The 13,808-nt window shown below is 37.5% G+C and overlaps 1 protein-coding gene across 21 annotated transcripts in view; it reads left to right on the forward strand.

The window, feature by feature from the left end:
- The window catches only part of NRXN1 (neurexin 1), a 728,426-nt gene that overhangs the window by 615,060 nt on the left and 99,558 nt on the right, over window positions 1-13,808 (forward strand). The gene's annotated exons all lie outside the window — the stretch shown is intronic.

Genomic DNA, 13,808 nt, shown 5'->3' on the forward strand with positions numbered 1-13,808 from the left:
ACATTTGTGCGTGTGTCCCCAGATACATTTTACTGGTGTTGTGAGGTGTGACAGCAGAATAATACTTTATGTCTTCAGGATAAGAACTTCCATCAAACTAACCAATTCAGAAGCACTAACTATAATCCATACTGCAGCAGGGAAAATGGCAACCTGCTCCATCCTAGATATATTTTCAAGAGACTGAACCGCTTTAGCCAGGTATCCAGGAGGACACAAATCATTGCTATCTTGAACGTACGAGTATGTATATGCTTTAGACTCTCTTTCTCCCCTTTCTAGTATATGAACATGGAGAGAAGCCATACACCTATCTCTTCATTCTGCAGCATGGTTAGCTTTCTGCAGTCTTGCGCCCTGTTGGTTAAAAAAGAAAACATCCTGAAACTGCAGCGTCCACACTTTCAAAATAAATTTTTCTTTAATACTTTGGATTTATGATTAACGGCAACTTGGTTACAACCAATTCTACAGGACTGTTGCATTATATTGTGCATTTAAAAGTAAGTTCAGAGTGTTCCAGGAGCGTTCAAAGAGTTACCTTGACCCTAGCAAGGTGTAGCTAAACCAGAGGGTCTTTTTAGCGGTCTACCCTACCTGTCAGAAAAAGACTGAAAAGCTTGTATGATTTATATAACCTAGAACACTCATGAGCTTCACAAGAGCTGGATTCTGTAGTACACACAATTTCAAATAAATGTGAAGCGGAAATTGAACATCCATTGCTGTACCAGAAGCATAGAACATTGTGAACGACATCCTGATTTCAACCCCTTACAAGCAGAAGTTAACTGAATTAAAGGCAGTGAAATTATGCTTTTACAAATTGGTTTAACTGAGATGTGAATGGTTTATTTTTCTCAGTGGACTATTTCTAAGGAGTTAAATGGCCTTCCTGGTGCAGCATCAAGTTTAGTGGACATTAAAAAACTGAATGAAACACAATGTTGTCAGGGTTAAGTATATATAAAGACAATTTTGATTTTCCTGTTTTACAGAACTGATGGGCATTAATAGACTACTGGTTTAAAATTTTAAAATTACAGTTGCACAGTAGGGAGAGAAGAATAAATATGCCCTTTTCAAAAGAACAAACGGTACTAAAAGGTTAACTGTATCTGGGTATAGGGCTAAGTCTTGAAAATATGCTCTCATTTTCAGAGCACAGCAATTGCTGCATAGAAATTTTCAACCAAAGGATTCCTGAGCATCTCACTTTAGGGTTCTAGTCCTGTAGTGTTCTCTCATGCAAATTCATGTGTGGTTTTGTCTGAACTAAAACACAAACTCAGACTGAAGACAGTACTATGGTTGCACCATCAATTCCAAAAAGCTGTGGCAGGATAAGGTACACCTGAAGGATTTGGATGGAGAAGTGTCAGGCTCAGTTTCAGGGTTCCTCTGCCCCTTTTTAACTTCTCTGGTGCTCGCAGGTATCCTGTGTGTATAAATCATCTTTTATGAGCCAAATTACCATCCACAGAAGTGCACCACCACAGTGTTCAGTGTTGCAGTGACTTTGGGGAACCTGCATATCACAGATGTGCATCTCGTTGTCAGTCCCAAAGCTGATGGATATTCATCATAAAAGTGATGAGCAGTAAATATAGTTAATTTTTCATTAGTCAGCTTGAGCTAATAACCTCAATATTGCAGACAACAAATAGTTATCAGTGAGGAGCATTCATTGACTGGAAACATGTCCAGTGGGGTTCTGTGCTGGGCTCAAAATTATCTAACACTTTTATAAGTGGCCTGGAAGTCATAGAATCATAGAATTGTTTAGGTTGGAAAAGACCTTTAAGATCATCCAGTCCAACCATTAACCTAACGTTACCAAGTCCACCACTAAACCAATCAAGGGTAGACTAGACTAAACCATGTCCTGAAGTGCCACATCTACCCATTTTTTGAACACTTCCAGGGATGATGACTCCACCACCTCTCTGGGCAGCCTGTTCCAATGCTTCACTACCCTTTCCGTGAAGAAATGTTTCCTAATATCCAACCTGAACCTCCCCTGGCACAGCTTGAGCCCATTTCCTCTCGTCCTATCACTAACTACTTGGGAGAAGAGACCAACACCCACCTCACTACAACCTCCTTTCAGGTAGTTGTAGAGAGCGATAAGGTCTCCCCTCAGCCTCCTCTTCTCCAGACTAAACAACCCCAGTTAAGTCTGCATAAAGTCATTGCTGATGATGTGTGACTGTTATAAAGACAAAAAAAATGATAAATAATAGTGAGGGCAGGGCAAATGTGGTGTGTGAACATGATAGCTTGGAAAGCCAGGACGATTCAAAGGAAGTTGCAGAAAGCACTTCAGCAGTGCTAAATGCCTAGGTATGAGTCTTATGGCAATGCAGACAATGTCCTGGAAATGTATAATTCTGAGAAGTCACTTGTGGAGGTTTCATCTTCCAGGTTGCTCCATATGAAACATCCTGTGATGCTGTGACAAAGGAGTTTATGGAAGTCACTTTGCGGGCCCAAAAGGCTAAACTGTAAGAATTGGGGATGATTTTACCACCCTTTACAGTACTTTGAAACCAGCTCTGGAGCAGGTATCAAAGTCTGTACCTGTGGTCTGTGGTTTTACGGAAAAAAAAATTGGTCCGTGTGTAACAAGAGCCCAAAAGATGTGCTATCTCAACTCATTTATAGTGTCAAAATGAAAACCATGCAGTTACTTGATTACAGTATAAGTGCTTTCAGGGGGAGAAAACACTAGATGCTTAATGTGCTCTTTAGCTGTTCCTAGAAAGCCGTAACCAGAACTAAGAAATTCATGCAAGAAACAGAGCACATGATTTCAACAGTGAGCCTTGGTGAGAGATTTTCCTCTACTGTGTGTCATCACATCAGGAGAAGATATTTTCCTGGAAGATCTGTTTGAGCCCATTACAGGTTATGAATTAACCAAAGAATAGTTTTATGCCTGAATACATAATCAAGTGGGTCAATATTCATGTCCTGTTATATGCAGATCAGATTATGCCTATGTCTGTATTAAGAGCGTATTATCAATATAGGAAGAATGCTATGGTAGCATTGTGTTTGTAATGCAGATATAACTATACCTTCCCAGGAATTAACTAAGTCAGATCAGAAGAAAGAATGTTTCCAGGTATAATTTCTATATCCAGAAACATTACTGTGCTAAACAACAGATATACAATGCCTTAAACATGTCAGTCCTATTGCATTAAACAGAGAATGTGCTTGCAAAAGAGCAGAAAGAGAATGCTGAAAATACTACCCTGATCCTAATGTATCACTCATCTTTCTCTTTCTCAGCTTTGTATATTTATACATCCATAAATCCTGGTAGCTAGGAAAATGATTATTAGTTAGCTGCTTGCTTAGCCATTCTATCTGATACCTCACAGTTTGTTACATGTATATTTTCCAGTAGCTGACTTCAGTTAAAGAGCATTCTATGGACTAAGACTGCATATAGCTTTTCCAGCTGAGCTGGAGAGATGAGCCATGTTGCAAGTCTGTCAAAAATAATCTGCTGTCTGTACACTTTGCTTATCTGCCATCGCTCTGTGGACATGAGCACCATGGGTGTTCTGTGCAGAAAACAAAACGGGATGTTACTCCAATCTTTGTCAGAACCGTCTTTTAGCCTTGTGCTTTATTGATGGTAACAATCCATCCTGGCAGTTAGACATGTTTTAATCTTAATTGGATTTACTTCAGCCTTAGCCACGAAAGTTTGTTCATACCTTCTAGCGTTCTACTTTGGAAGCAGTGGCAAACCCATGCACATATTAATAAAAGCAAGGACAGTAGGCAGTTTCCTTTTCCCATCTAATCTATTGATTCCATGGCAGTAATTTCATGGGTGATGGTGGACAGTGGATTGATGGAACGATGTAGTCCTTCCTTCTTAGAATCTGGAATTTTGTCCTGAAAATATGCTTATTAAACTGGAATGCATTAATATTTTATTAGTAAGCCATCTGCATGTTTTAGCTGCTAGTGTATTATCTGCTTAGAATTAGATGATTATTTAATACTTCATTCTCAGTACTGTCACTTAAAAATAAAAATAATTTAAATAGTTTATTGCATTATATTTTATTAATGCATTAGTGCTTTGTGTTAGGAAGCTACTAAAATTCATAAAGCTGGAAAGATGATAATATCCTTATTTAATTTCTTCAACATAGTGGGTTTCAGTATGTTTTTAAAAGGTCAAGTGGTTTCCTGAGAAAAAGTGGATGTGTAAAGTGTGCTAGCAGAGCTACTTTCTTTCAAAAGTTGTTCTTTTCCCCATTTAACATTTCATAAATGTTTCAAAGTAGAAGTCAACTCTACTTTTTGGATATTGCATTAGCAAATGGATTTTTGTAAAAGAAAATGAAAAATTAAACATATTGACAGTTGACTAGCAATTACATATTTCCTTGCAAATTCATATACACTTAAATAGTTCAATATTGATTGTTTTTTTCATTCTGGTGTTTCAATTCAGGTTAAGTCTGAAAATCAAGCCAATAAATTTAGACCTACACGAAAGTTAGCTGCCAGCTTTGCATTGTCCATCTAAAATGTGGCCTTGCTAACTTTAAAACAGAGTAGCTCCTCATATGAAAGTGTGTTCTGGGCAAGAGCTTAAGGAATTGGGATACCTTGATTTAGCTGGTGCAGGTCAGGTCCATACCTGTTAGATCTGGCACTGGAGTCGGTGGCTTTCTCTTCCAGTTGTCCAAGGCTACGTTGACACCAGCTGCCATCTGAAAACATCCAAGAAGAGATCTGTAGCTTTAAAGGCCTTTTCAGGCCATGATTTAGCAAAGCACTCGAGAATTGCTTCTGTGTTTGATGTTCAATGTGTCTTTAAGTGCTTTTGCAGAATAGGGTGCACTGAAATGGACTTTCCATAGGAGTGGCTGGTAACAACACTGACAAACTTTCTCACACCTGTCCCCCCTCACAGGTGCTTTTTGCAGCAGTGGGTCTTTCTCCCATTCTTACACGGAGAATACAAGAAGTCATGAAACACAGATTTCAGAAGTCATGAAACACAGATTTCAGGAAAGTGATAAATATGTTATGGCAACCATCTTTTCCCTTCCTTGAGAACTTCCTAAATCATAAAAGAAGGAAACTATAGAAGTTTTAGACATAGAAATCCAGAGTATTTGAGCAATGCAGTTTTCAACTTTCTTCAAAATCAGAATCCCAAAGCAAAATAAAATGTTTCACAATAATTCTTAGTCTTCTCAGTTGGACTACACAAAAAACTGATGTGAAACATAATCACAAGGGGAAAATACTTAGCTAATTGGAAACACTTTGCAGATTTTTAAAAAATTAGCTGTATATCATAAAAATTTATAGTGATGTGCTACATATCACAGATTAATTTAAATGGAAAATATTAGTGAAGCTTTATTTTAATGTATAATTAGGGAATCAGATTATTTCACCTTTTAACAGATAAAACTAAATCACTGCTAGGAGTCTACCCATGGCCATTATGCTATTGTGTGGTGGACTGCTCATTATAGTTCTGCAGTCCTAAAGCACTCCTCTGCTTTTATCTCAGTGAGCATCTGTTTCTATTATTTACAGTTTCTGTTTCTACTTCTTGCCAAAAGCATTAAAAAAAAGCCCTATGTGTACAAGTTTAAACCTTTCCATTTGAAATAGATTATTCTTTTATAGTAAAATGTCTGCAAGGCATAAATACACAAATTGAAATGCCACTTTTAGACAGAACTGAAAGTCTGGAGCTTGCTTTGGCCAAGGGCTACTTTTTTTGCTGCACTGCTGACACAGAACAGATTTTTATCTCCTAAATGCCATTTGCTATCTTTATGGGTGCATTTGGTTTCTTCTGCTTGGCAAAGGCTTGTCCAAATAATGACCTCACTTTTGTTGTTTCCATGGGTTTGTGTCTAACCATACATGTCCCCAGGAGAACAAGCTGATGCAGCCTTGGCAGATGTAGTGTGTGACAAAGCACCTGTATGGCCCAGGACTTTGGGGCACAGTAGTGGTTAAATCTAGCATTTTCATGCTTCATGAAAGAAGATGAAATCAACGTTTTTAATATTTGTAGTTGCGGTCAGGTTGGTTTGTGTGTTGTTGAGGGTTGATGCTGATTGCCTTGGATTTCTTATGGGTTTTTTATGTCTCTGGTCACGTAATGACCATGAAATTATCCTCAGCGCACCCTGCATTGCCTCGAAACAGTCTGCTAGAGCAGTTCAGTTGTAGTAGCTTTGGTGATCACAACTGAAGGCCACACTCTATTTTCTCTTATAAATCACATCACCAAGAGCAGAATTCAATGCCAGAAGATTTTTTAATTGTTTCAGATAACTTTTCATGTTACAAATGGTCCAGAAATAATATATGGAAAAAATACATAGAATTTCCCAAAGCCTTTCACTGACAACAATAAAATGCAATGATATGAGTAATGACCTCTTGACAGTTTGTCCTGTTCTATCCTCGGAACTTGCAGTGTGACTAAATTTAATTAAGAGGCTTGCACATATTTAATAAGATGTTTCTTATTGATGGCTTCCACCTGAGTACTGGATACTCATGGGATTACAGACCAATACAAATTTAAACTAAGAGCTGAGCACAGTGTTTTCCATTTGCAATTGTTCATTTATATAATGTGTTATTTCTGTTAAGAGACATTCTATATAGCAGCTCTTTGCTAAGATGAAATTACGATCATTCAGATTGCTACCTGGGCGAAAGTCAGAACACCACATTCAGTAGTTGCTATCTCAGACTAGCTAATTTTAGATACAGTAGGGTCAAAATATTCTCCATTTTCCAGCTCTTGGAAATCTATTGAATAAGAAACTGCTTACAGTCAACTTCTGGTTAAATTTCTATAGGAGAAGTAACATTAAATGCTGTGTCATTATGATTTAGAAACAGTTCTGAGTCCTTTTACCTTGGAGAACTGCAAAATATCACTCTTGGAGTGATGTGGGGCAAGGTGCTGTACTTAGAACAATTCATTTTTTATACTTTAATCTTCCTCTTTAATGATTTCTATCAATTTTCCTGCCTATTTTAGCAGCAGCCATACAATATTAGCTCCTTAAACGGTGCACAGGCAGTACAAAGGATCTTTTTAAAACTCCTGATAACAAAATATGACCTTTAATTTATCAGACAAGTCCTATGTTTTCTTATCACCTTCTTGTTGCTTTTCATCTTCTCTTGCTTGCTTTTGATATAATACACCAATCTCTCAAAGTAAGCAATCCAACACTGCATAAACTGAGACAGATATTGCATTATAGTGAGGAAGTGAAAGTCAGGAAGAGCACACTCTTTGTTTAATTACTAATTAATCCAGTGAAAAATAATCAAAAACAAAACAGGGCGGAAGGTAGTTGATTTGAAGTGAAGGTTCAGATCTCCCTGAGAGGTTAATGAGAGTTCTCAGTTTTATCCTGTAGAAAGTTGTAAAAATATGATTTAGTTTGTTTAATATGCAAGCATGAAACAAGGAGCTTGCAGGTGAACACAAGATGTTTTGGTACAGTCTGTAGTATCAGTGGAATGGGAATCAACTGACACATCTTCCAATAAATCTGATAATTGGATTCTTCTTTAAGGCAACATAAGTTTTGCTTTGTGTTTAGCAGTATTATAAACCACCGATATCTCACTCTGCTATGAAGACTGCTGTCAGTCATTCTGTGAGCAGAATATCCTCTTGGGATACCTAATGTTCATTATAAGGCATTTAGGAGAGTCCCTGTAGGGTGAAAAGGGCCATATTATGTTATGGTCATTTAACAATAAACTTGCCAGGTTTGACACTTTAAAGTTTGGAGAAGTCATACCTCATGGTGGTTTCTTTTTTTTTTATAGGTTAGCTCTTCTGGAATAAGGTAAGGCATTGCAGAGTTGCACTCATTTGCTACAGGTTCTTTCTCTAACTTTAGAGTTTCTTTGCATTTTTATCTTCTCACCAAGCTGATGGTAAGGTTTGTTCAAGCTGTCCAGTGGGAAAAAATACATATCTCAGAACTGTGTGTCTACCTTCCCTTTGAACACTGGGGGAGGCCTAAATCAGCCTTCTGGATTTGTAATTCCTCGTACAATAAATAGTCTTCGAGGCTGATCACTGTACCTTGCTCCATCTCTCCCAACTCTTCGACCTCCACATTGTAACAGGTAGAGCTGGCATATTTTAGCAACAGAAAAAGACGTAGCTTTATCTGATCCATTCAGGACTTTCTCATTCCTGGATCAAATACCAGATAGCCAAGTCTGTAAGCACTCAGCAAAAATCTGGGTCTGAGCAGTGTCAGAGACCCCCACAAACACAGTGATTTCCTGGGGTGAAACTGGACCTCTTGTTCTCTGCCCCATGCAACCCAGTCTCATGCTTGTATATCCTGGACCCAGGTGGTTGTGGTGGAAAAGGTGATCTTGTGTTTGCAGGCATAAAGGCAAGCTTACTGATGGCTGCTGAGGACAAGATGCTTGCGGGTAATGGGATATGTAGGAAGGCAACAGGCAGGATCAGATGATGGGATGTGCTGCAGACTATTTAGGAGCTAGGTTTGTTAGGAAAAAAACTTGCTAGAGGTCTACAGTGGCAGGTGAAGTAAGGTTATGCACTAGCACACCCTACTCATTGTGCATGGAAAGTCTGGGAACATACCCTGGGTCTGCAGTGTACATGTGGGTGGGAGCCCTAGCCTGAGTGACCTTTCTAAGAGGTCTTTGGTCAAACAGAGCAATGTAGACATAGCCACTGAATTCCGTAGATGACAGTTAAAGACTATTTAAATTTGATTCTTAAGAAGTTATAGGGAATGTCTGTACATTGGCTATTCAAAATGCATTGCTGTCTGAATCTATTGTATTGTTAACATCAATTCACATTGTGACTATCATGATACTGAAAGCATCCGTGTATGTCCAGGACATGGAGCCAATGTGAACACCAGCATGACAAAATTACATGCAAGTCCTGTAAAAGTTTGTGCTTGCAATTGATAGCACTTAAAATACCACTCCCTCTTTTGCTGGGAAGAGGCAAGCTGCACGTGCAAAATCATCTGTTCTACAAATTTTAGACCACAGTCTTTGTATCTCCAGTTTATTCCAACATTAATATATATTTGTATACACAAGTGTGCGTGCACAGTAATAGATGATCTGAGTGAACTTTAGTATGGGCCATTACTGAGATTGTGCTTTTGTTTTCTAGCCTGGCCATGTAAGACACTCTGTGGACTGTTTGATCCTGTACTACAGAGCTGCTGTGGCTTCCTCCCATGCCGTGCAGCTGACACTTTGGGTTTCATCCCTAACTGCATCTGGAGGAATTATATGGGTCTCTTCCTTCCTCTTGCGGATGTCAGGGGAGTCATGATTCAGAAATAGCAGTGTCAAGATCATGATGAGCAAAACTAGGGAGAGGGGGGGTTATATATGGAGATAGACCTTGGTTTCATCACTTTGTTATTTATTTCCCTAGCAGATCACTGAGACTAACAAGGTGAATTTGTATTCTGTTAAAGGGTTTGTTTCAAAGAAAATATTCTCTAGTCTAGGTTGTTCTTCACAGGCTCTCGATTTTCAACCTTCTTACTTATTCTCTTTCAAGGATGCTGCTATTTCACATCAATAACTGACACCTTTATTTCAGAGAACAAAATAGAATTACACTCCAGCACTGACAATATAATAAATCAGGAGGGATAAAATACATATTAGTGAAGTTCACATAGTTGGTTTGTCCCAGCTGACCTACAGATATAAAGGTATGATTAAAGTTTTCTTGGACTGCTTCTTCTCAATCTTGCCACAAGATTTAGCTCCAACTCAAAGATTTGACCTTTGCTGTTCCTCTTTGCTTACCTTGATTCTTTGGAATTATTGTTATTCCCTTGAAGCCTTTCTGCCTGTACAGAATTAACACTGTGTTGTGACAAAATATTATCTATTTGGGAGAAGAATGAAGCCATCTAGAATTCAATCAGGTTAGACAATGTCACAGTGCACATCCTGAATGAATCATTTCTACCTAGCTTTTTTAAATCAAAGAAATCTTGGCCATATAACCAGGAAGTGTCATGCTGGATAGCTGTCTACAATTAGACTTTAGGCTTATCAGTTGTTTTTTATGAATTACGGTTGAAAAGTATGCCTGCCAGAGCACTTAATCTTTCAGACGGGTAAAAGAAATAAAATCTCAAAGCCACAGGTTTATTTAGAGTATGAAAATATTTATTAACCTTCTTGCAAGTGTTTTTACTGAAGAAGTTCCTTCTGGTTCACCATATTGGTAAAAACAAGCATAAATAAAGAAAGCATGAAAAATGTGCACTCCTGAGAAAAACAATATGTGGTACTTATGTTTTCCCTACTGGGGATAAGATTACCAGATGAAGTAAACGCACATAGTTTTACTCAATTCAGTGGGGCTATCCAGATTCGTTGTAGCTGAGTGTATGACCCAAACCAGCTGTTTGGGAAGAAGCAGTTATTGAAAAGATGTATGTTTTTCACGATGTAATAATTGGGTGTTTGTAGCTTTTAATGCTGTTTCCATTATTTTCAATGCTACGTATAATTTTTTTTTTTTAAATGTAGTTGTTAAGTTACCTATGTGTCTACTAGTTTCATCAATACTAAATCTATGTGTTCTCCTTGAAACTAAATCTGGTTAAGTTCCACACAATTTCCCCCTAGCCTTTCCATTTATATTATATACTAGAAGAATTTAAGCTAATGTACTACTGTCAAATTGAGATGCATTTGACAATGCACTTTTCCTCTGATGAGGGATGGGCTAATGTAGTCAGCAATTATTTTTTTTGTGTGACCTTTACAAACCAAATGGTTATTTCCTTGCTTTTCATTTGTATTTTGCTCCCAGTGGTGCAAGACTCTGCAGTTAGTATAAAACATAATTTATAGATAAATCACATTATAATAGGGTGCAATATCTCAAAAAATGTACATACTGCATGAACTTTTTAATGAACTAATTCAAAGAAATGTATAAGCTGGCCAAGACTAAATTTATGCTGTTAATTCACAGAGGAGTTTCCATGATCACCATAGAGATGTCCTGGAGCAGCTGCCAAGTAGTGAAAGTGGAGGCAGCAATAAACCTTGTCTAGGATAAATCCTGTGTTAGTAATGGAATTACAGTAGAGAGATGCCGTAGCATTAGGGATCTGGGACAGGTGACTGCAGAGGGTCCTTCTACCAAAGGCACCTAATTTACACCCACTGGCTGAATAAACAACACAAGAGTTTAATGCCTTCCCAACATATGCAGTTGTGAACAGTGTTTCATTTTTACGTGACTATATGGTTCTTCTGAGGTCTAGGGAGCATTTGTTCATGAACGGCATCCAGTGAGTAACACTGAATGGATCTGATGAGTGAATGATGATCTACATCCATGAGACTTCTTTCTATTGTGTTAATAGATTCCTTATGCCCGCAAACCTCTTCTGAGCAATTTAGCCTTTTCTTATAAATGACATAGAAGAATCCCACCCCCATCCCCTTTTTTTTTTTTTTTAAATAGAGATAGAAAAAAAACATACCCAACAGCAACAAAACCTCATGATTCATTTGTTTTAAGTTAAGGAAACCTTTTGGAAATAGGATGTTCTCTCACGTATTCAGTGAATCAACTGATAATGCCTCAATAAAAACTGTAGAAACATCTATTGAAAAGCTAAACATAAGTGTTAAAAGTAACTGACTGTCAGGGAATATAAATTATTAACTCACTGGTGTGTGTATATATTTTTTTTAATAGAAGATACAAAATCCAGAACAGAAACATGGACGATCACACTACTCATCTTTGTTCCCATGTTGATTGCATGACATTTCTCATGTTTTTCCTGTACTTCTCAAATTTCCATTTAGTTGCAAGAAGTTTGTTGTAAGTCAAGAAGCCCAGGATGTGAAGAGTAGTAATTTTAAATATCATAACAAGAAAAACATTTTAAGACATTCTGTATTCTCACAACACTGCAAGAGTTGTGTTCTGAAGCCTTTTATTCTAAAGTTTCAGTTTCTTGGAAAGGCAGAAGAAGGAAAGTTTCAGTAAAATATCACTTTACAGAGAATGTTTCTGAAAGTTGAGAACAGAGCAAAATATACATATGAAAAAAATGTATATATTTTTATATATAGACCTATTCATTTTTTTAATATTGACATCCATATAGAAGTTCACATAGCATATTTGCCCAGAGAAGTTGTGGAACCAATTTCTGTGGTTGTCCAGAGAAGTTGTGGATGCCCCATCATTGAAAGTGTTCAAGGTTGGGTTGAATGGGCTTTGAGCAGCCTGATCTAGTGAAAGATGTCCCTGCCCATGGCAGTTGGGTTGGACTAGATGATCTTCAAATGTCCCTTCCAACCCAAAACACTCTATGATTCTACATTGGAAAGTGAAAAGGAAAAGGACATCCTCTCAAAAGAAAATAAATCAGCTTTTGGCATAGTGAATTATGTCCATGCTAAACCAAATGAGGGAGACATGAAACATGGAAAGTAGCAGTTCATGTCACTGCAGACAGAATAAGTATCTGCATGAAACCACCATGGTTTTTGGCACAGAAACTGTTGCTCTTGCTGTTTCTGGGGGCTATGGTTCTGATTCTTCCCTGCAAGCTTGTTATGGCTTGTGATGCTGAGAGTGGGGATAGTTGTCTGAGAAACTAGAACATTGATTTTTCTGAATTTGGATAATGCTTTGGTTTGATAATTAGCAGTAGGATCTTTCTAGCTCAAGAAAATGAATTTCTGAGCACTGTGTGGGCTACTGCATCTTGTGCTTACATTTCCACTGCAGATACAGGACTTGGTTCATTGGTAGGTTTTGAAGTCAAAGACAGCATGCACATTTGAGCTAGTATGATTGACTTTGGATTTGGACCTGAATTAGGAATGACTGCTTTTTACTAATCTGGCTCTTCTTATCTCTCAGGTTGTTTACTAATATGAACCAATACAATGGAAGAAAAAGGTATTGTTGGTCTAAAATACTACTGCCACCAAAAATGTGTACATTGAAGGAAATATTTAGGTTTACAATTCTCCCAAGAAAAGTTTTAAGTAGAAGACACGGTTTTCTGAGGGATCACACCTATATCATTTAAACACAAAAAACTATAATTAGAAATAAATATTTAAAGTGATTTGCTAATTATTCCTTGTTGTCTGATATTTTTCTGACTGTACCAGCCTCATTTTATCTCATTGTTTTATTTAAAGAAGTCAAAGATCTCTGCACAGACTGAGAGTAGATATGGTTTGCAAATATGACAAGTTTGTGTTTTTTGCATTTTCGAGTTCTGGTTAGTTCTTAATTTATGAAACCCCACTACAGATGGCCTCTTGCTAAATTTTAAAGTGCTTCCATGCTTCAGAACCAGGCTACCTTTCAGCAAGTCACTTTTGTCAAAGCCTTGGTGTTCCTTCAAGACATTGTCAACATGTCCTATGAGAATGTACAAATGGTGAATACCCTGGTCTGTTCTGTACCATGTATGTGAATCTCTGGAATTTATTTAAATGAAGTGAATAAGAATGTATTTTTTCTGACTAGGAAATAAGTTACAGCAGGTCTATTTCTAGACAGCAGAAGTAAGTGTGCCTTAGATGGTGATTAAGAGTTGTGTTCTTCTTCTTTAACCTGACTAACCTGGAGTGAGAGGTTGGATGTCTTTTGAAAACTTAAACCTGTTTCACCTGAACATGTTTAACTAGTTAATAAGAAACATCAAAAAAGACAAAACCCTGAGGTTAATGATCTTTTTTGT

This window comes from Pelecanus crispus, chromosome 3, assembly GCF_030463565.1.
Source record: "Pelecanus crispus isolate bPelCri1 chromosome 3, bPelCri1.pri, whole genome shotgun sequence".
In the NCBI taxonomy this organism is placed as follows: Eukaryota; Metazoa; Chordata; class Aves; order Pelecaniformes; family Pelecanidae; genus Pelecanus; species Pelecanus crispus.